The sequence below is a fragment of the Anthonomus grandis genome, chromosome 8, assembly GCF_022605725.1.
Source record: "Anthonomus grandis grandis chromosome 8, icAntGran1.3, whole genome shotgun sequence".
In the NCBI taxonomy this organism is placed as follows: Eukaryota; Metazoa; Arthropoda; class Insecta; order Coleoptera; family Curculionidae; genus Anthonomus; species Anthonomus grandis.
In genome coordinates, this window is record NC_065553.1 from 474,273 (window position 1) to 491,526 (window position 17,254).

At 31.7% G+C, this 17,254-nt stretch overlaps 1 protein-coding gene across 4 annotated transcripts in view; it reads right to left on the reverse strand.

The window, feature by feature from the left end:
* The window catches only part of LOC126739522 (methyltransferase-like protein 22), a 135,513-nt gene that overhangs the window by 28,735 nt on the left and 89,524 nt on the right, over nt 1–17,254 (reverse strand). The window lies entirely within an intron of this gene.

Here is a 17,254-nt window from a genome sequence, read left to right on the forward strand (position 1 = left end):
AAAATCTGATAAACACATGCATGATTTTTCTTTTTAAAATTATTAGAAATGAGGTGGATTGTCGCAACATTGTATCTGAAATTAAATTTTCATTTAAAGCTGGAAGTAACTTCTAGATTTCCCTGGCATTAATAGTTCTAAAGTTCACCTATACAATGCATCCCAAAAGTTATGTCTAAATTCATTTAAAATTCAGGGGTGTATTCGAAAAAAAAACGTTCGGACCCGTCGATTTTTATTCCAAGTTGCGCATTTTTGTACGTGAAGTTTGTATATACAGGGTTGCTCAAAAATAAATTACGACCATCAACTTCATTTTTTCAAATGAAAGCACCTTTTTTTTATTTCATCTTTCAATTTCGCGTGGAATTCTACGTATGTTTCATGCATCATGTCCTATACCTAAAGTCAACAGTTATCGAAAAAAAGACGATGCATGTAACAAATAAAAAAAGAACAAAAATTAAGTTAAATGTTCAAAATGGTTGCCATTCACGGCTTATATAGACTTAGGCTTACGACAATATCCAAGGCGATCATTAAAGTCTCGTTGCACATTTTCAATCATTGCCGGAGTTATGGCGCGCACTTCTCTGCGAATTCTCTCTTTCAAGTCGTCTAGATTATTTGGCCTATTAACAAATAGCTTCGACTTGAGGTATCCCCACAAAAAAAAGTCCATTGGTGTTAGGTCAGGCGACCTAGCAGGCCATTCGATGGGTCCTCTCCTTCCTACCCACCGATTGGAAAAGGTTTCATCCAAAAATGTATGCACAGTGGCAGCATAGTGCGGAGGAGCGCCATCTTGCTGGAAAAATAGTTCTTCGTCAGGTTAGTCTGGGTCCAATGGATTTGGAAATAAAGTTAGTAATGCTGGAACTAATTCAAATTGGCGATAATCGAGATACACTTGTCCCGTTAAAGTCTGTTCAAAGAAAAAGGGACCTATTACTCTTCCGCGCACTATTCCACACCGCACATTTAGTTTTTGAGGGTATTGGGTATTTACCTCTATCATCCAATGCGGATTTTCTGTTGCCCAATATCGATAATTTTGTCTGTTCACACTACCATTCAAACAGAACGTGGCTTCATAGGAAAAAATAATATTTGTTACAAAATTATTATTTAGATTCGTCATCAAATAACTCTTGCACAGGAATAACTTTGTAGGGGTGATATTTGTGCTTTTTAACTATTCGGTGAACTATAGATTTCGCCATGTGTAAATTTGCCCCAATCTGCGACAGAGGAGTGGATGGATTTTCTTCCAAAGAAAGCAAAACGTCAAGTTGCTCATTTTCATCTCGAGCAGGACGACCAGATTTCGGCAGATCTCTAACATGACCGAATTCTCTAAATTTAGCCTCTATTCTACTCACCACCTTTTGACATCTCGGAGGACGATCAGGATGGATTTCATTGAATAATTGAGCAGCTTCTCTTTGAGTATGTGTTCTATCACCAAACCCAACCATGCACAGAATTTCTATTTTTTCTCGTGCCGTAAACTTTACCATTGTGAAGACCGCACCTTTGCTCGTACACTTCACACTTGACAATATCTGTTTGGCGTATAACTGTCATACAGTTTCTATGAAAATACACGGTCACCAGCCAACAATAAAAAAACACGAATGAATGGAATCTTGCTCTGTATAAAAATTCTTAGAAATAAGGTGACTCGTAAGGTGAACTTCAATAATAATGTTTGGTCTTCTTTTTTTCGATAACTGTTGACTTTAGGTATAGGACATGATGCATGAACCATACCTAGAATTCCACGCGAAATTCAAAAATGAAATAAAAAAAGGTGCTTTCATTTGAAAAAATTAAGTTGATGGTCGTAATTTATTTTTGAGCAACCTTGTATATACAAACTTCACGTACAAAAATGCGCAACTTGAAGTAAAAATCGACGGGTCCGGGCGTTTTTTTTTCGAACACAAAATTAAAATTACTGGTAGATGGTGCTGACTGATGTTCCATTCCACCTGCCTTGCTCTCCAATTTGAGATTATTGGAGTGTGTTTATTAAACAATAGTGGTTACAGTACACACACCTGTTTTACTATTCTGATACTAGCTGATTGATTACTCTCACTACAGATATGAAATTTCATTTATAATTAAATAGGGTATGCAACTTGTAACGGTCCCTATTTTCTTACGTCTTTGTTATACTAGTAACCCTTTCGATACACCAACCACCTGCAGAACGATGCACTAACAGAACTAATAATAGAGGTAAAACTTTTTGTCTCCAAAAGGGAAATCATGAAAGGTTTTATTAAATAGGTATGTAATATACAATCCCTTGTTATAACGTCTATACATTATGAATATATTACGATTTTTAAAATTACCAATTTAGAGGGAAAAAAATCTAAAAGTATAATTTCAAAGCATCTGCTGGTCTTGTGTCCTTTTCAAAATGAAATCGACCGAAATGAGACTCGACCACCGTTTGGCTTCTTTTCAAAGGCTTCGCCCATTTTATGTCTTATTGGGTTCACGACGAATTAGTCACAGCCAAATGCCCATTTAATTTAAAATCGAAAGGTTTTTTTCTAATATTAAAGAGATTTAATTTATAAGAAATCGGTTGGGAATTATAAGAAATATTTTGGATAAATATAATTGAGGTTGAAAAATACCCATAAATCGTTACACGTCTGTCTTAATATAAAAGTATGGGTAAATGGTTCAAGAACTAACTTATCTATGGAGCTTTGAGCACAATTCTAAGCTTGCTTTTGTCATAATATCTCCTAAACATTAGGACTATGGATGTTTACTGTTCAGTAAATAATACACTAAAAATCAATGACCTGGCTAATTTTGAAAGGCATAACTATTTAACAAGATCTTCATAGGAAAACAATATTAGTGTCCCATATATGTCAACTTCATTTTGTCAAAGGTTTACAACATATTATAGACCCACCTTATTCAATGAACTCGCCAATAACGTTAAAAGCATATAAACAGGGTGTCTCTTTTCAAATATTCGAAAATGCCAGAGTATATACAGGAGCCAGAAAGAAGTAGTTTGAGATAGGACACCGATGGTCGAAAGAGGGCCGTTTCCCAGATCCAGAATGAAATAAAATTTGTCAAAAAAATAGTTTTTTTTCCTGTGTATTAAATAAGCTTATAGCGATTTGAATGACACTTTTAGATTTTAAATGATAGGTGCGGAGAGATAACTTTTTGAGAACTTGCAGGTGATTTGACCTGATCGGTCCAGGGACATAGTTGTAGCACGTATGTCAATCTTTTTATAAAAAAAAAGATACGCCACTGTTTAAAAAAAAAAATCGAAATATTTTGTTCATTTATAATAAAGCAAATCCCTTGCATTTTTGTGCGCCGACGCACCGTTTTCGTGCAAAAAAATAAAATCCATACAAGGATCCTTCAAAACTCTTTGTCACAATGAAAATTTTAATATCATTACAAGAAAAAATTAATAATTTAACTAAACAATAAACAATTTAAATAAAAACCAACTTAAAAAGAACAATTTAAGCAATAAAAAAAACAATTCAAGCAATGTTCAAAGTATCCTCCATGCATTTCCACACATTTTCTGCACCTGTTGACCCAAAATGTACGCGATCGTATCTTTGAAACTCCGCAGCCACCACCACTCTATCAACTAGGTCTTCTCTGTTGGTTTAGATGTTGTTCTGTGGTTGGTTACAGGCGTTGAGGTGTGTTGTTAAGCTGTTCTATGGCGCCCCAGACAAAAAAGTCTAGAGATGTCAGATCAGGTGACCTTGCTGGCCAAGGGAGCTGGTAGAGGTGGTCCAGATCTCTACCAATCCATTTGCTGTAGTAGATCTGATCTAAGAAAGCCCTTACAGTACGAGCGAAATAAGCTGGACAGCCATCATTCTCGAGAACAGAGTTCTCTCTTATCTCTAATATTTTGGCTGACACCTTCTGCAAAAATTGATTTCCGATCCGATCTCCTAAAAAAAGTAATTTCCATACCGTAAAAATAAGATAGTAGGTATGCACCGACACTAAATATAACAAAAACATGTACAGACTTTGTTATTATTATTATTTATTTTATGGAGATTACCATAAAATTTTCGGGAAATAAAAAAAAAACTAATAAAATAAAGAATTCTGATATGAATTTTATTTTTTTGCACTAAAACGGTGTGTAGGACCATAAAAACGCAAGGGCTCGGTTTTGTTAGAAATAAACAAAAATTCAGAAAAAAATTTCTATTTTACTTTTTTTCTAGTAATTCAAATTCAAATTCAAATTCAAATTCAAATTCAAATTCAAATTCAAATTCAAATTCAAATTCAAATCCAAATCCAAATTCAAATTCAAATTCAAATTCAAATTCAAATTCAAATTCAAATTCAAATTCAAATTCAAATTCAAATTCAAATTCAAATTCAAATTCAAATTCAAATTCAAATTCAAATTCAAATTCAAATTCAAATTCAAATTCAAATTCAAATTCAAATTCAAATTCAAATTCAAATTCAAATTCAAATTCAAATTCAAATTCAAATTCAAATTCAAATTCAAATTCAAATTCAAATTCAAATTCAAATTCAAATTCAAATTCAAATTCAAATTCAAATTCAAATTCAAATTCAAATTCAAATTCAAATTCAAATTCAAATTCAAATTCAAATTCAAATTCAAATTCAAATTCAAATTCAAATTCAAATTCAAATTCAAATTCAAATTCAAATTCAAATTCAAATTCAAATTCAAATTCAAATTCAAATTCAAATTCAAATTCAAATTCAAATTCAAATTCAAATTCAAATTCAAATTCAAATTCAAATTCAAATTCAAATTCAAATTCAAATTCAAATTCAAATTCAAATTCAAATTCAAATTCAAATTCAAATTCAAATTCAAATTCAAATTCAAATTCAAATTCAAATTCAAATTCAAATTCAAATTCAAATTCAAATTCAAATTCAAATTCAAATTCAAATTCAAATTCAAATTCAAATTCAAATTCAAATTCAAATTCAAATTCAAATTCAAATTCAAATTCAAATTCAAATTCAAATTCAAATTCAAATTCAAATTCAAATTCAAATTCAAATTCAAATTCAAATTCAAATTCAAATTCAAATTCAAATTCAAATTCAAATTCAAATTCAAATTCAAATTCAAATTCAAATTCAAATTCAAATTCAAATTCAAATTCAAATTCAAATTCAAATTCAAATTCAAATTCAAATTCAAATTCAAATTCAAATTCAAATTCAAATTCAAATTCAAATTCAAATTCAAATTCAAATCCAAATCCAAATTCAAATTCAAATTCAAATTCAAATTCAAATTCAAATTCAAATTCAAATTCAAATTCAAATTCAAATTCAAATTCAAATTCAAATTCAAATTCAAATTCAAATTCAAATTCAAATTCAAATTCAAATTCAAATTCAAATTCAAATTCAAATTCAAATTCAAATTCAAATTCAAATTCAAATTAAGGACCAATTCACAATTACAAAACCGGTAACAGTGACCGCTGAGCGGATGCCTGCGAAAGGACCCTTAACCTAATAAATAGCTACAATAATAAATAAAAAAAATTAATTAAAAAAATAGTACATATAAAGTATGCAAAGAGAAATAAATAAAAAACTACTTAATAAAATAATTCCCAAAAAAAAAAAAAACAAAAGAAAACAAAAAACAAAAAGACAAATTAAAAGTAAGAGTTCTGAAGAGAATGGGAGCGCGCAGAAGGAAGACGAGTCTTGATGACAGTTGGATTTTAGGGATAAGTCAGGGCGTGGCAGAATATTAGAAACAATATGAAATAAAAAAATAAAAAATTAAATAAAAAATAAAAAATCTCAACATCGAAATTATTATAATATTGATCTTAAGTACTTAAATTTATTTATGTGACTTTTAAAACTTATAACCTAGTCTGTTCTTCCAATAGGATCTTATTTATTGAATTTTTAAAAAACATTAATTTTGAATTCTTAAGGACTTGTGTCAAGCTATTCCACATTTTAATAGCAATATAGCTTTGGTCATTGGCGGTACGCTGTAGCCCTAAAGTAGTTCTTGGAAGCGGTTTAAATTTTTCTAAAAGGTAGGGGGGTTTGCCAGTACTTATTACTCTGTGTATGAAACAGTAAAAATGTTGTTTTCGTCTGTTGGCCATATTTAAAATTTTAAATTCATTTAGATAGGGCGTTATCTGCTCTCTATAAGATATATTATATGATAACCTCATACACCAGTTTTGCATCTTTTGAATGGATCTTTTAGTTACCAATGATAGCGAGTCACCATAGACAACATCACAATAGTCAAACAGGGACAGAACCAGAGAGTTACATAAAAAATATTTTTGTTTTTGAGGTAGATACTTTTTATTATAATTAATATTTTTAAGTCTTAAATATGCAGTGGAAAGTTTACTATTTATGTGTTGTTGAAAAGATAGGTCTGTGTCAAAAATAACCCCCAAATTTTTTGCATTTTGAACGACTGGTATAGTATTATTATTATTTAAAGATACCTGAAATATTTGTTCAATTTGTTCACGAAGTTGTTTATCTTTGTTTATTATAAGAATTTTAGATTTATTTGCGTTTAATTTTAAATTATGGTTCTTTGAATATAAGAATAATTGGTCTAAGTCTAAGTTTTTCTTTAGCTTCTATCACATTACTCTTCACTACAGGTATAGTAAGTTGGGTGTCATCGGCAAATTGATTGAATTTACAAAATTTAACACTCCTGTACATATCTGCTACATAAATGGCAAATAACAGAGGAGAAAGGACGGATCCTTGAGGTACTCCCTTTTTGACAAGTTTGAGATCCGACTTTATTAGTGTAGAGTTTTTTTTTGTACTTACGTAACTATACCTAAAGGTTAAAATATTTTGTAACAAATTTAATGCATCTGTAGAGAATCCGTAATACTTTAATTTTACTAATAACAGTTCAAGATGTACCGTATCGAAAGCTTTACTATAATCTAAAAGTATAGTACTATTTGTTTGTTCTTGATTTTCTTTTATATCATTGAGGATATTAGTTAGTGCTGATGTTGTGCTAAAATTCTTTCTAAAACCAGATTGGCAGGTTGGGACTATATTTTGCTGTTCTATGAATGACTCAATTTGTGAGTAGATATGCTTTTCAAATATTTTTGACATTTGACAAAGTGTACTAATTGGTCTTATATCTTTAAGGGTTTTTGGATCGTTAGTTTTAGGTAGTGGTAAAATTGTTGCTGTTTTCCAGATTGTTGGATAAGTTGAAGTTAATATGCAAGAATTAATAACATTTACAATAGCATCCGCACAAAAGGGTAGACACAATTTTATATCCCTTATTGATAAAAGGTCTTCGCCAACAGTATTAGATTTTATTTTAGAAATAATTTTAAACAAATTTTCATGGGTAATTAATTTGAATTTTAAATTAATATGAGTAATTAGTTTGTTGTTTTTATAAAAGTCAATGAGATGATTTGGTACTGTATTAGGCTCATTATCTGTTTCTAAAAAAAAATCATGTATATGAGTGGCGTTATTAAGAGTTTCCGGAATGTCTATTTGATTATTTTTAGATGTAAGATGAAGTTTTTTTGCTGTACTCCAAAAAGCCCTTCCATTACTCTTCGCAAAAGTATTAAAAAATGTAATTAAATGTAATTAAAATGGCCTGTAATATCAAATCTTTTATGTACACTATAATTTATTTTGATAATATTGGCATGTTTTTTGGAAATATGTCGGAATTTTATAATGAATTTATCTGGTTTTGCTGTTGTTTGTTTACTAACAAAAAGCTTTTAATACGCCTATAAGAAAACACGAACAAACGAAATGTCATACCAATTTTAAATCACAAAATTAGGCCACAAAAAAGCGTCATGTTATTTTACTTCACGGCTTCATATAAGGTGAAAAATATTTTTTTCAGTCTAAATTTTGTCTTTAAGTTTTCTTGAAATAATCAATTTTTAAAGTATTTTAATATGAGCATATAAATTATGCAACTTTGCATTAGCCCTCAAATTTGGCATATCCAGTATAAGGCATCAAATAAAAAAATAATTCTTGTGTATTAAAAAAACGTCCCATAAATCCAAAATTTACTTTTTTTGTCGATATTTCTTCACTGTTAAAATTCCTATGCAACTTTCAAGTCCATAATTTGCCTTCTCGTTGGACCTTTCATAAGCCAAATGGGGGAGAAATCATTCGAGGCCGGTCGTTGTTTTTTTAACGGAAATAGGTCGGAAGTCCATCTTCCTCCCGCATGAATATAGTTTTTGGTTCAGTTCCTCTAAAAAGCAACGGTCTGTGTACAATAGTAAATGGACGTTGTTGTTTCGACCTAAATACGTTGTTAACGTATTCCTGATTGAAAAAAAAATACGCGCATTATATTTTCATAAGGGACTTTCGCCCCTAGAATGTCATTTTTGCTCTAAAAAACTGAGTGGACCCGAATCATTACCTCACACTAGTCAGAAAGCACCGAGTTAGCATCCTTCCCATATACAAGGTATTTTATAATTAGTGAGACAAACTTGGAGGGGTCGTAGAGGGTCTTAAAATCTGAAAATGATTAGATTTTGAGATACAGGGTGATAAATCTGACATCCCTGCAGATATTTTTCCCTGCAGAGTTTCTATGCATCTAGTACTATTTTTTAGTACATAATTTATTTTTTTCTTTTATTAGTGGCATCCATGCGGGTTAGAACCTAGTAAACTCTTTAAAAAAAAGTTGGTCCGATGACGAAAAGAAGGTGCGCCACTGTTTTTTCTTTAAATAAAAACAGTATTTAAATCCTAATTTAATTTAGAATAAATTTCGTCTCCTACATTTGTTTTCTCCTACTTGCCGTTTTTGCATACAAAAATAATATCCTTTGTTCGAAATTTATTTATCGCTAAAATTTAAATTTTTAGTTTCATCTGTTTGATAATAATTGAGGCGGGTTATTCCAAAGTGATTCTTGTCCACTTTGAAGAATTGTTGGCAGATTGAAAAAAACGAATAAGTTGAGGTTTACCAGCATAGTTGCTTAAATTAACACTTTAATATTATACATTTTGATAATCGAAAATGTACAAAGATTGTCCCATAAATCAGTTTTGCTTGGAATGCCTTAAAAATAAAATTGAATTTTAGACAAGATGCATTTTAGAACACCGCTGTGGATTAGACGCATTATGGAATAACAAATTAGACAAATCTTGTAGTATTATACCCATATTTTTTTAGTTTATTTAAACTCAAAATAAAACAAAAGGCCAGCATTAAACTAAATTAAACATTTTATTTCGTATGACAAATTTTAATTTATCAACTTTGGTTGTTAACAAAAAAACGCTTTAAAAAACTAAATTTTAAGGTCTTTAGGCTCCTCTGATAATTGGCAAAAGTTATCATCTTCTTCCTCTTGGACAGTATCAGAGTTTTCCATTATTTCTTCCGATGTAATACAGCTTTCCATTAAGTTTCAAAAAAACTCACACTCAGAATTATCCATCCACTGGTCACCAAAATGAGAGTTTAATAAGGTTTGAATATCTTTAACTTTCGCAGGTTTCATGGGCACTCCTTTTGGACGATTGCAAAGACTTATGTTGGAACAATTTTGTCCGCGCTTCCATATACTCGCAGACTTGCCAAAATCACTTCTATAGAATTCCTCTCCTCTCACTGTCACATCTCCTTTCTTGTTCTTCGTAAGAATGATCCTCTTACATTGAGATATTTTAAAATGCCACGACTGCACTCCTTTAAAATACTCTTTAGCTGTTTTTCGGCAATCTCGTACCTGACAATCTTCTAATTTAAAAACAGTTGCTTTATCTGCAAAGAGTTCTAAATAGGTGTTTGGGTTTGTTATAGTAGGCATCTTTCTTAATTTTTTCTCTATTCTGCCAAACACACGGTCGGATGGTAAAAAAGAGTGACTCCTGACTGGAAAAACTAATTCAATTTCTTTTAAAGAAATTGAAGAAATTTTACTCAAATAGTAGACCAGGGGCCGTATTTTCGAAACCATGCGAGAATCTTCGAATGCGAACAAAGTCGAGCGGTAAAATTCGCACACGAATTAAAAAGTGCATTTTTGAACAGCATTCGAAATTTCATTCGCATGCGAACATGAAATGTAGTGGCAACGTAGCAAAGTTGAGTGCTATTGGAGGCCGTGTCAACCGGGATGAAGACGATAAAGATTTAGATTTTAGTTTTTATTCTGTTTTTAGCTTTTTGGAGAGCGTCTATGTGTCCTTGAATTCTGGAGAGTCATCGGCGGCAGTGTTTTGTGATCTATCCAAAGCATTTGACTGTGTGGATCATGGAATACTGTTATCTAAGCTCGATAAATATGGTTTTAGAGGCGTAGCGTTGCGATGGCTTGAGTCCTATCTATCAAATCGTACTCAGAAGGTTTCAGTGTCTGGGCGTTTGTCTGCTTCTAGATCCCTAAAATGCGGCATTCCCCAGGGTTCAGTGTTGGGACCACTGTTATTTTTACTGTATGTGGATGACTTGAGTTCATTGAAACTGCAGGGCAAGGTGGTTCAGTTTGCTGATGATACCACCATACTATGGAGCCATAAAAATTCTGACTATATTAAGACTTGTATCCTTGAAGACCTTCAGATTTTATCAGGGTGGTGTGCTTCCAACAGGCTCGTGTTTAACGTAAGAAAGACGTCTATTATGGGATTTAAATGCGATGTTCAGGGTCTGATGTTTGACGAAAATTCCCTCTTGCAGAATAAAGAGTGCTGCAAGTTCCTAGGAATTACCATTGATGGTCGGCTTCGGTTTGAAGATCATATTTTACATTTAGCTGGGAAATTATCTTCTGGATGTTGCGCAGTAAGAATGGCAAAACAAGAGCTGGGAGGGGTGGTTGTACGTTCAGTGTACTTTTCACTTATTGAATCTCATATTCGGTATGGCTTGCCTTTTTGGGGTTTAACCAATAAGGGGCTACTTAACATTATCTTTGTTATTCAAAAAAAAAGCAGTTAGATACCTGTGTTCTGCTAAGTTAAGAGATTCTTGCAAGCCCCTCTTCATTCCTCTGTGTGTTAGACATATATCGGATGTTAAGAAATTTAAAAGAGAATTAAAGTCGCTTTTATTGGCTCAGGCATATTATAACCTGGATGACTTTTTTAATGATAAGTTTTAACCTTGGACATGTTGGAAAGTTTTCTTTTTTTCCTTTTTTCTTCTCTAGTTTTGTCAACAAGTTTACCTTTATTTAGTAATTGATTGTTTTATTTAGTTATCTCTAATTTAAGTATGTTCAAAAAGTTTTGTCTTCTTGTGTTTAATTTTGTTCATTGTTTTGTCAATTTTTGAAATTGTATTTGTGTTTTGTTTTTTTAGCTTGTAGGATGCTTGTACACAAGATTATTCTTTCGTAATATAGCACATTTTCTTTCTTTCTTTTTTTCTTTCTTTAACCTAACCTAAAATTTAAGTTTAAAAACATCAGGGAATTTTGAGGTTTTTTCATGGCGGTTCTTGGGTTTTTGCGAATTGACTTTTTTTTTTAAATGAATTCAAAAAATAAAAAATATTGCGGTTTTGTGTCGAGCGAGCGAAAGAAAGAACTAATTTCATTTATGGAAGAGCACCCGGAATTAAAGTCGGGCAAATTCACCCAAAATTTTTCGGCTAAAACTGCACAAGCCTTGTGGATAAAACTAGCGGACAGATTACACACTTACACAGTCTCTGGAGCACATAAAGAGCACATCATCTTAATAGGCTTAATCATTCTATCGTAATAGGCTTGTTTAATCTATATTATTAAATTGAGAATCTGAATACATTTCAAATGGGTCAAGAAATGAAGAGTACATACATTCTTTGCACAATATTGTTTAATCTTGCTATTTGATTATTCTTATTTTTTTTTCAATAAACAAGAAAAAAACACTACAAAAAAACTTAACCAACTCACAAATTAAGAAAAAAACAAAGCTAGTTTAAAATCAAAACAAGACAGGCGGCAGAATCGCACACGAACTTTGAAATTCGAATGGTATATACCCATTCGAGACACCGCATGCGAAAATGTTCGCATACGAAGCGGTCGAAAATACGAATGTCGATTTTTCGTGCGAAATCCTCTAATTTCGTATGCGAATCAAAGTCGAATGGTTTCAAAAATACGGCCCCTGTATGCCAACCATTACTAAGTTTCTATTTTGTCCTCCGCATCGGTCTGCACAAAGTCTTAGTTTCTTAATGTTGTTCACATCAATAAATGCAAGTAAAATACTGCAGACGCGATTTCATTTAAGATTTTTTGGTATTCGTGCTCCATTCAGGTGAACGAAAATACGTTTGTTTTTGTTAATTGAGAAGAAGACGTCCCTTTTACAACAGAAAAATTATAAGTATATAGTTGCCTACCGTACCAACATCCCATCTTTCTCTTTCTTCTAAAAGTCATAAAATGTTTTATAGAGATACGTTTTGAGCAAGCATCGGTAACTGGTGACCCAAAGCCAATATTATAATCTTGTGTGAAAATTTTTCTAAATAAACTTCTTTTTACCTTTAAATTGTTGGGCGCAGTATTATTGTACATGTCCATTATTTTTTTAATAGAAAGATCACAAGAAAGGTACTGTCTCATACTATTACCTCTACAGTAATGACTTTCTACACCTTTTAATCTTTCAATAAAAGCCTTCACAGAGTTTCTTTTCACTATATTTAATTCCTTTAATCTAGCGCCACCTCTTTTTTCAACAGGCATTTTACCAGTTTTAATATAGTGATTAGCAATCCTTTGAACTCTGCTCTTTGTTACATGTAAAATGCCTAAAAAAGTTTTTTGACAGACCTGTATATGGAACTTATTAGTATTGTACACTTTGACAAAATAATTTATTGTAATTTGTTTTCTTGGTGAGGTTGGTTTTGTAGCTCTGTCACGTTTTGGCTTTCTTATATCAATATATTTCAAATTTATTATACAGGGTGTCCATTTATAAACTGACACATTTTAACTGCTTATAAGTCGAGAACGAAAAACGACAACAATGTGCGGTTTTCACAGAACTTCATCAATATTTTTAAAGTTTTTTTTGACAGTGTTGCCAAGTTTCAAAATTTACCTGAAATAGGAGGAAAAAATTGATGATTTTCAAAGGCCGATTTCTCAAAAATTTTAAATGTAACACCCTGTACTTTTTAATTTCACATGAAAGCCTGTTAAATCCTCATAAATTCATAATTTTTTTTACAGAGCCAATTTTAGTAAATGACACTTTTTTGAAAATTTTCCTACAATACATATTCGGTAATTGATGAACATTTTCTGGTAATTGCCTATGTATCGCTTTAGCATGATCATAAATAAATAATTTGCACTATCGCCATGTCTATAAAAAGTATTTATTCTACGTATTAAATTACAACTATTAACAACAGTTTTAACAACAAAAAATTGAAGAAATTAATTTTAATTTAGAATATGACCCCCATTATGCTCGGAACACAAATGCAGACGGATAAATAAGTTGCCGAAGGCGTTTTAGGCATTTTAGGCATTCGCAGTGTAATTTGGTTAAAAACGTTTACTATGTTGTTGCGCAGTTCATCCAAATTTCTTGGGGTTGGATTGTAGCAACAGTCTTTTACATATCCCCATATACAAAAATCTTAATATGAATGGTTAGATCGGGAGAATAAGGTGCCTACTCGATTGGACCTGCTCGCCCTATCCATCTGTTTCCAAAAGTAATATCTAAGGAATCCCTTGCGACCCTGGAGAAGTGTGGTGATGCACTGTCTTGCTGGAAGTAGACCGTGTCTAAAATTCCTTCCTACTGAAGTTGAGGTAAAAAAATGTTTCCAACATATCGGTGTAATTGTTTCCATTCACTGTTGCTTCTTGAAAAAAAAATGGCCCATAAATTTTAGATTTCGATATTGCACACCAAACGTTCAGCTTAGGAGAATCTCTTTCAAATTCGTTATACACTCGAGGATTTTCATCTCCCCAAATTCGGCAGTTATGCTTATTTATTCGACCACTGATGTGAAATGTTGCCTCATCAGACATTATTAAATTGGTATCCGGCTCATTTCTAAAAAGATCTAGTAGTGTTTCCCACATTAAATATCTTTTTTCAAGGGCGCGATTTTCTATTTTCTGGAAAGTTTGAATTTTGTAGGGTTTAAACTTAATTATTTTTAGAATTTTATGTACTTCACTTTTTGACATATTTGTCGTTTGAGCTATCTTCCTAATAGATATTTGGTTATTGTTTAAGGACAACACTTCTTTTACCAGCAAAATATCATCCAACAGATTATCTTGTGCATTTAGGTTTGTTCTAACTTTTCTTTTAACTGTTCCCTCCTGGGAAAATTGGCGTACCCAATGAAGTATAGAATTGCGTGAAGGTGGAGCCCTTTCAAAAATTAGCCTAAATCTTCTTCTCGTCTGCGTAACTGATTTGCACTCACTAAATAATAACACGCAACGTGCTTTTTCCCGGGTGGTAAACATATTTAAACCTTTCAAAATCTTTAAAAAATGCAAAAATATATATAGAAATCAAATTATTGGGACTGCTCAACGAATGACGTTAGAAAGATTTGACAGTAGTTGAAGCCCACAAAACAAATTGTGTACCTCCTTGACAAGCTACAATTGTTATTGTTATCACTTGATATCGAGAATATAATTTAATAGGTATTTATTGTAAGAAAATTTTCAAAAAGGTGTCATTTACTAAAATTGGTTCTGTAAGAAAAATTGTGAATTTAAGACAATTTATACATTTTCGGAAAGGGGATTTAACAGGCTTTCATGTAAAATTAAAAAGTACAGGGTGTTACATTTAAAATTCTTGAGAAATCGGCCTTTGAAAATCATCATTTTTTTCCTCCTATTTCAAGTAAATTTTGAAACTTGGCAACACTGTCAAAAAAAACTTTAAAATTATTGATGAAGTTCTGTGAAAACCGCACATTGTTTTTATTTTTCGTTCTCGACTTATAAGCAGTTAAAATGTGTCAGTTTATAAATGGACACCCTGTATTTAAAATAAATGCATCTTGTACCTGTTTTTTCTTAACTTCATGAAAATGTTTCACGTCTATCATTTTTAGTGAATGGCATCGATAAGTAGCTTTAGTGGAGTGATTACAAGTCGGGTAAACCTGTGGTTTATTCGCAGAATACCTAAAAAGTTGAAACAAATCTTAACTAAAAAGACCTAACAATAACTAATAACCCTTAACCAAATTAATAATGTACCCAAAAAAAAACAACAAAAAACTAGGAATAACAAACCTTACCTATTTTCTTTTTTAATATTCTTCTCCCACAAATTTGGATCGGATATTTTTTTTCGTCCTCCACCACGTGGTACAGCTTTAATAGTTTCTTCCGTCATTATTAAATTTTACAAATGACCACTCTGCTAACGTCTTAATCGCGTAAAAAGTTGCAAACATTAATGACGATAGGAATAAAAAACGCACCACAACAAAGACGTCATTATAACTACAATAATAATAATGTCCACGTTAGATTTCGCGCTTGAAAATCCGACTTTGTGATTAGTTAGTTGAATATGACTCGCTTTGAAACAACACCTCTCGCGGATAAGAAGCGTTTTGGAATAACACGCAAAATATGAATGCATTTTTAATGGGATTAGAAGCAATTTGGACGAAAATTATGTGTTTCAGCTGCAAAATGTCAACGTATATTTTTGATATAGGTATCAAGCTCAATTTTGAAAAAAAGTGGACAAGACGCACTTTGAAATGACCCGCCTCAATTACGGTATTTTTTATAAGGAAAAAAAATTACTTGCTTTTAATGTGGAATTCGGTAAACTTGATTATTTTGAGGTGCTTTACGACCCCTCCAAGTTTGTCCCACTAATTATGAAACACCCTGTATAATGCATATCTTTTTTATTAGCTGATTAGTTTAAGTTTTCTTCACACACAAATTCGATATATATGCGCAGGTAGGAACCTAAAGCCGCATTCCAGCAAATTTAAAAGATGCCGCAAGAAGAACCTTTTCTATAAAAATTCTTTTTGAATTTGGCCAATGGGCCGCCACACACATGCACCCATTAAAAGTGGAATTCTAAGGAATTCCTGTTGGTAAAGAAATTGGACAGGTAGACCTTATTAGGTGGGTCCTTATTGACAATTTTTATAAATAGTAAATAATTTTTTCTCTCTCTCTCTTACTTTTTTTAAGTAAAATTATCTGAGTAAAAGTAACTAAGATCTTAAAAGGAAAAATGATTTTTGACACAATTTTTGCCAATAAATAACTAAAAATTAAACAGCAAGTAAAATGATTGAGTTTGAATTGGGGGTAGTTGCACAAGTGCATTATAATTATCGATATTTTTTGAATGAAATATGTTTTGTATAATTTAATGTTGTCGTGAAAGGCTGCCCGATTGTCATAAAGAATTTTCCCCTAGATCAAAGAAAACAACACAAAGTCTCAATCTTGAAAAATTTTATTAAATAATTATACTTAAAGTGGTGACACGTGTTTCGCTCCTAAGAGCATCATCAGGCATTAAAGTTAAATGAATAATACCTTAAAAAGGTTAAAACACGACCAACTCGCACATATACACACACACACACAATTATACACATACACTGAACGGTAAAATATAGGTTTAAAAATCTGACATACCGCAAATTTATAAAAAATAATCACATATTATTCAAATACAAAAAATAATGAAAAAAGTAAGGAGGAACAATCAGTGTGTGTGTATAATGTGACCCAGTTGAGCATGTTCTAACATTTTTAAGGTATACTTATTCGTTTAACTTTCAAGTATTTATTGTCGGCAGCTACTTGTTTTGTGATTTTTAATTCAACTAATTTTGTCCACCACATGTGTCGGAGTAAAAAGTTATATTATTTACATCATTGGGCAAATTTTTAATGTGAGTGTACAAGCAGGAAGCAATTGCATTACCTCCCCGAGCAGCCAATGCTTCATGCCACATGTAATGCGTCGATTCTCCATTGCTATCATGCACTGTTAAATTATACATCCAGAGCTGACGTTTATAGAATGCTACTGAATAAGTTATAAAGAGTGTTGGAAGGCACTGCTGGAGATCAAAACTAAAGCATTTTTATGGGGATTTATTTTAGCTTCCATCTTATCTTTAGTTTTTGCTTCGAATGCAGCATTAGCTTGGTTGTGATGC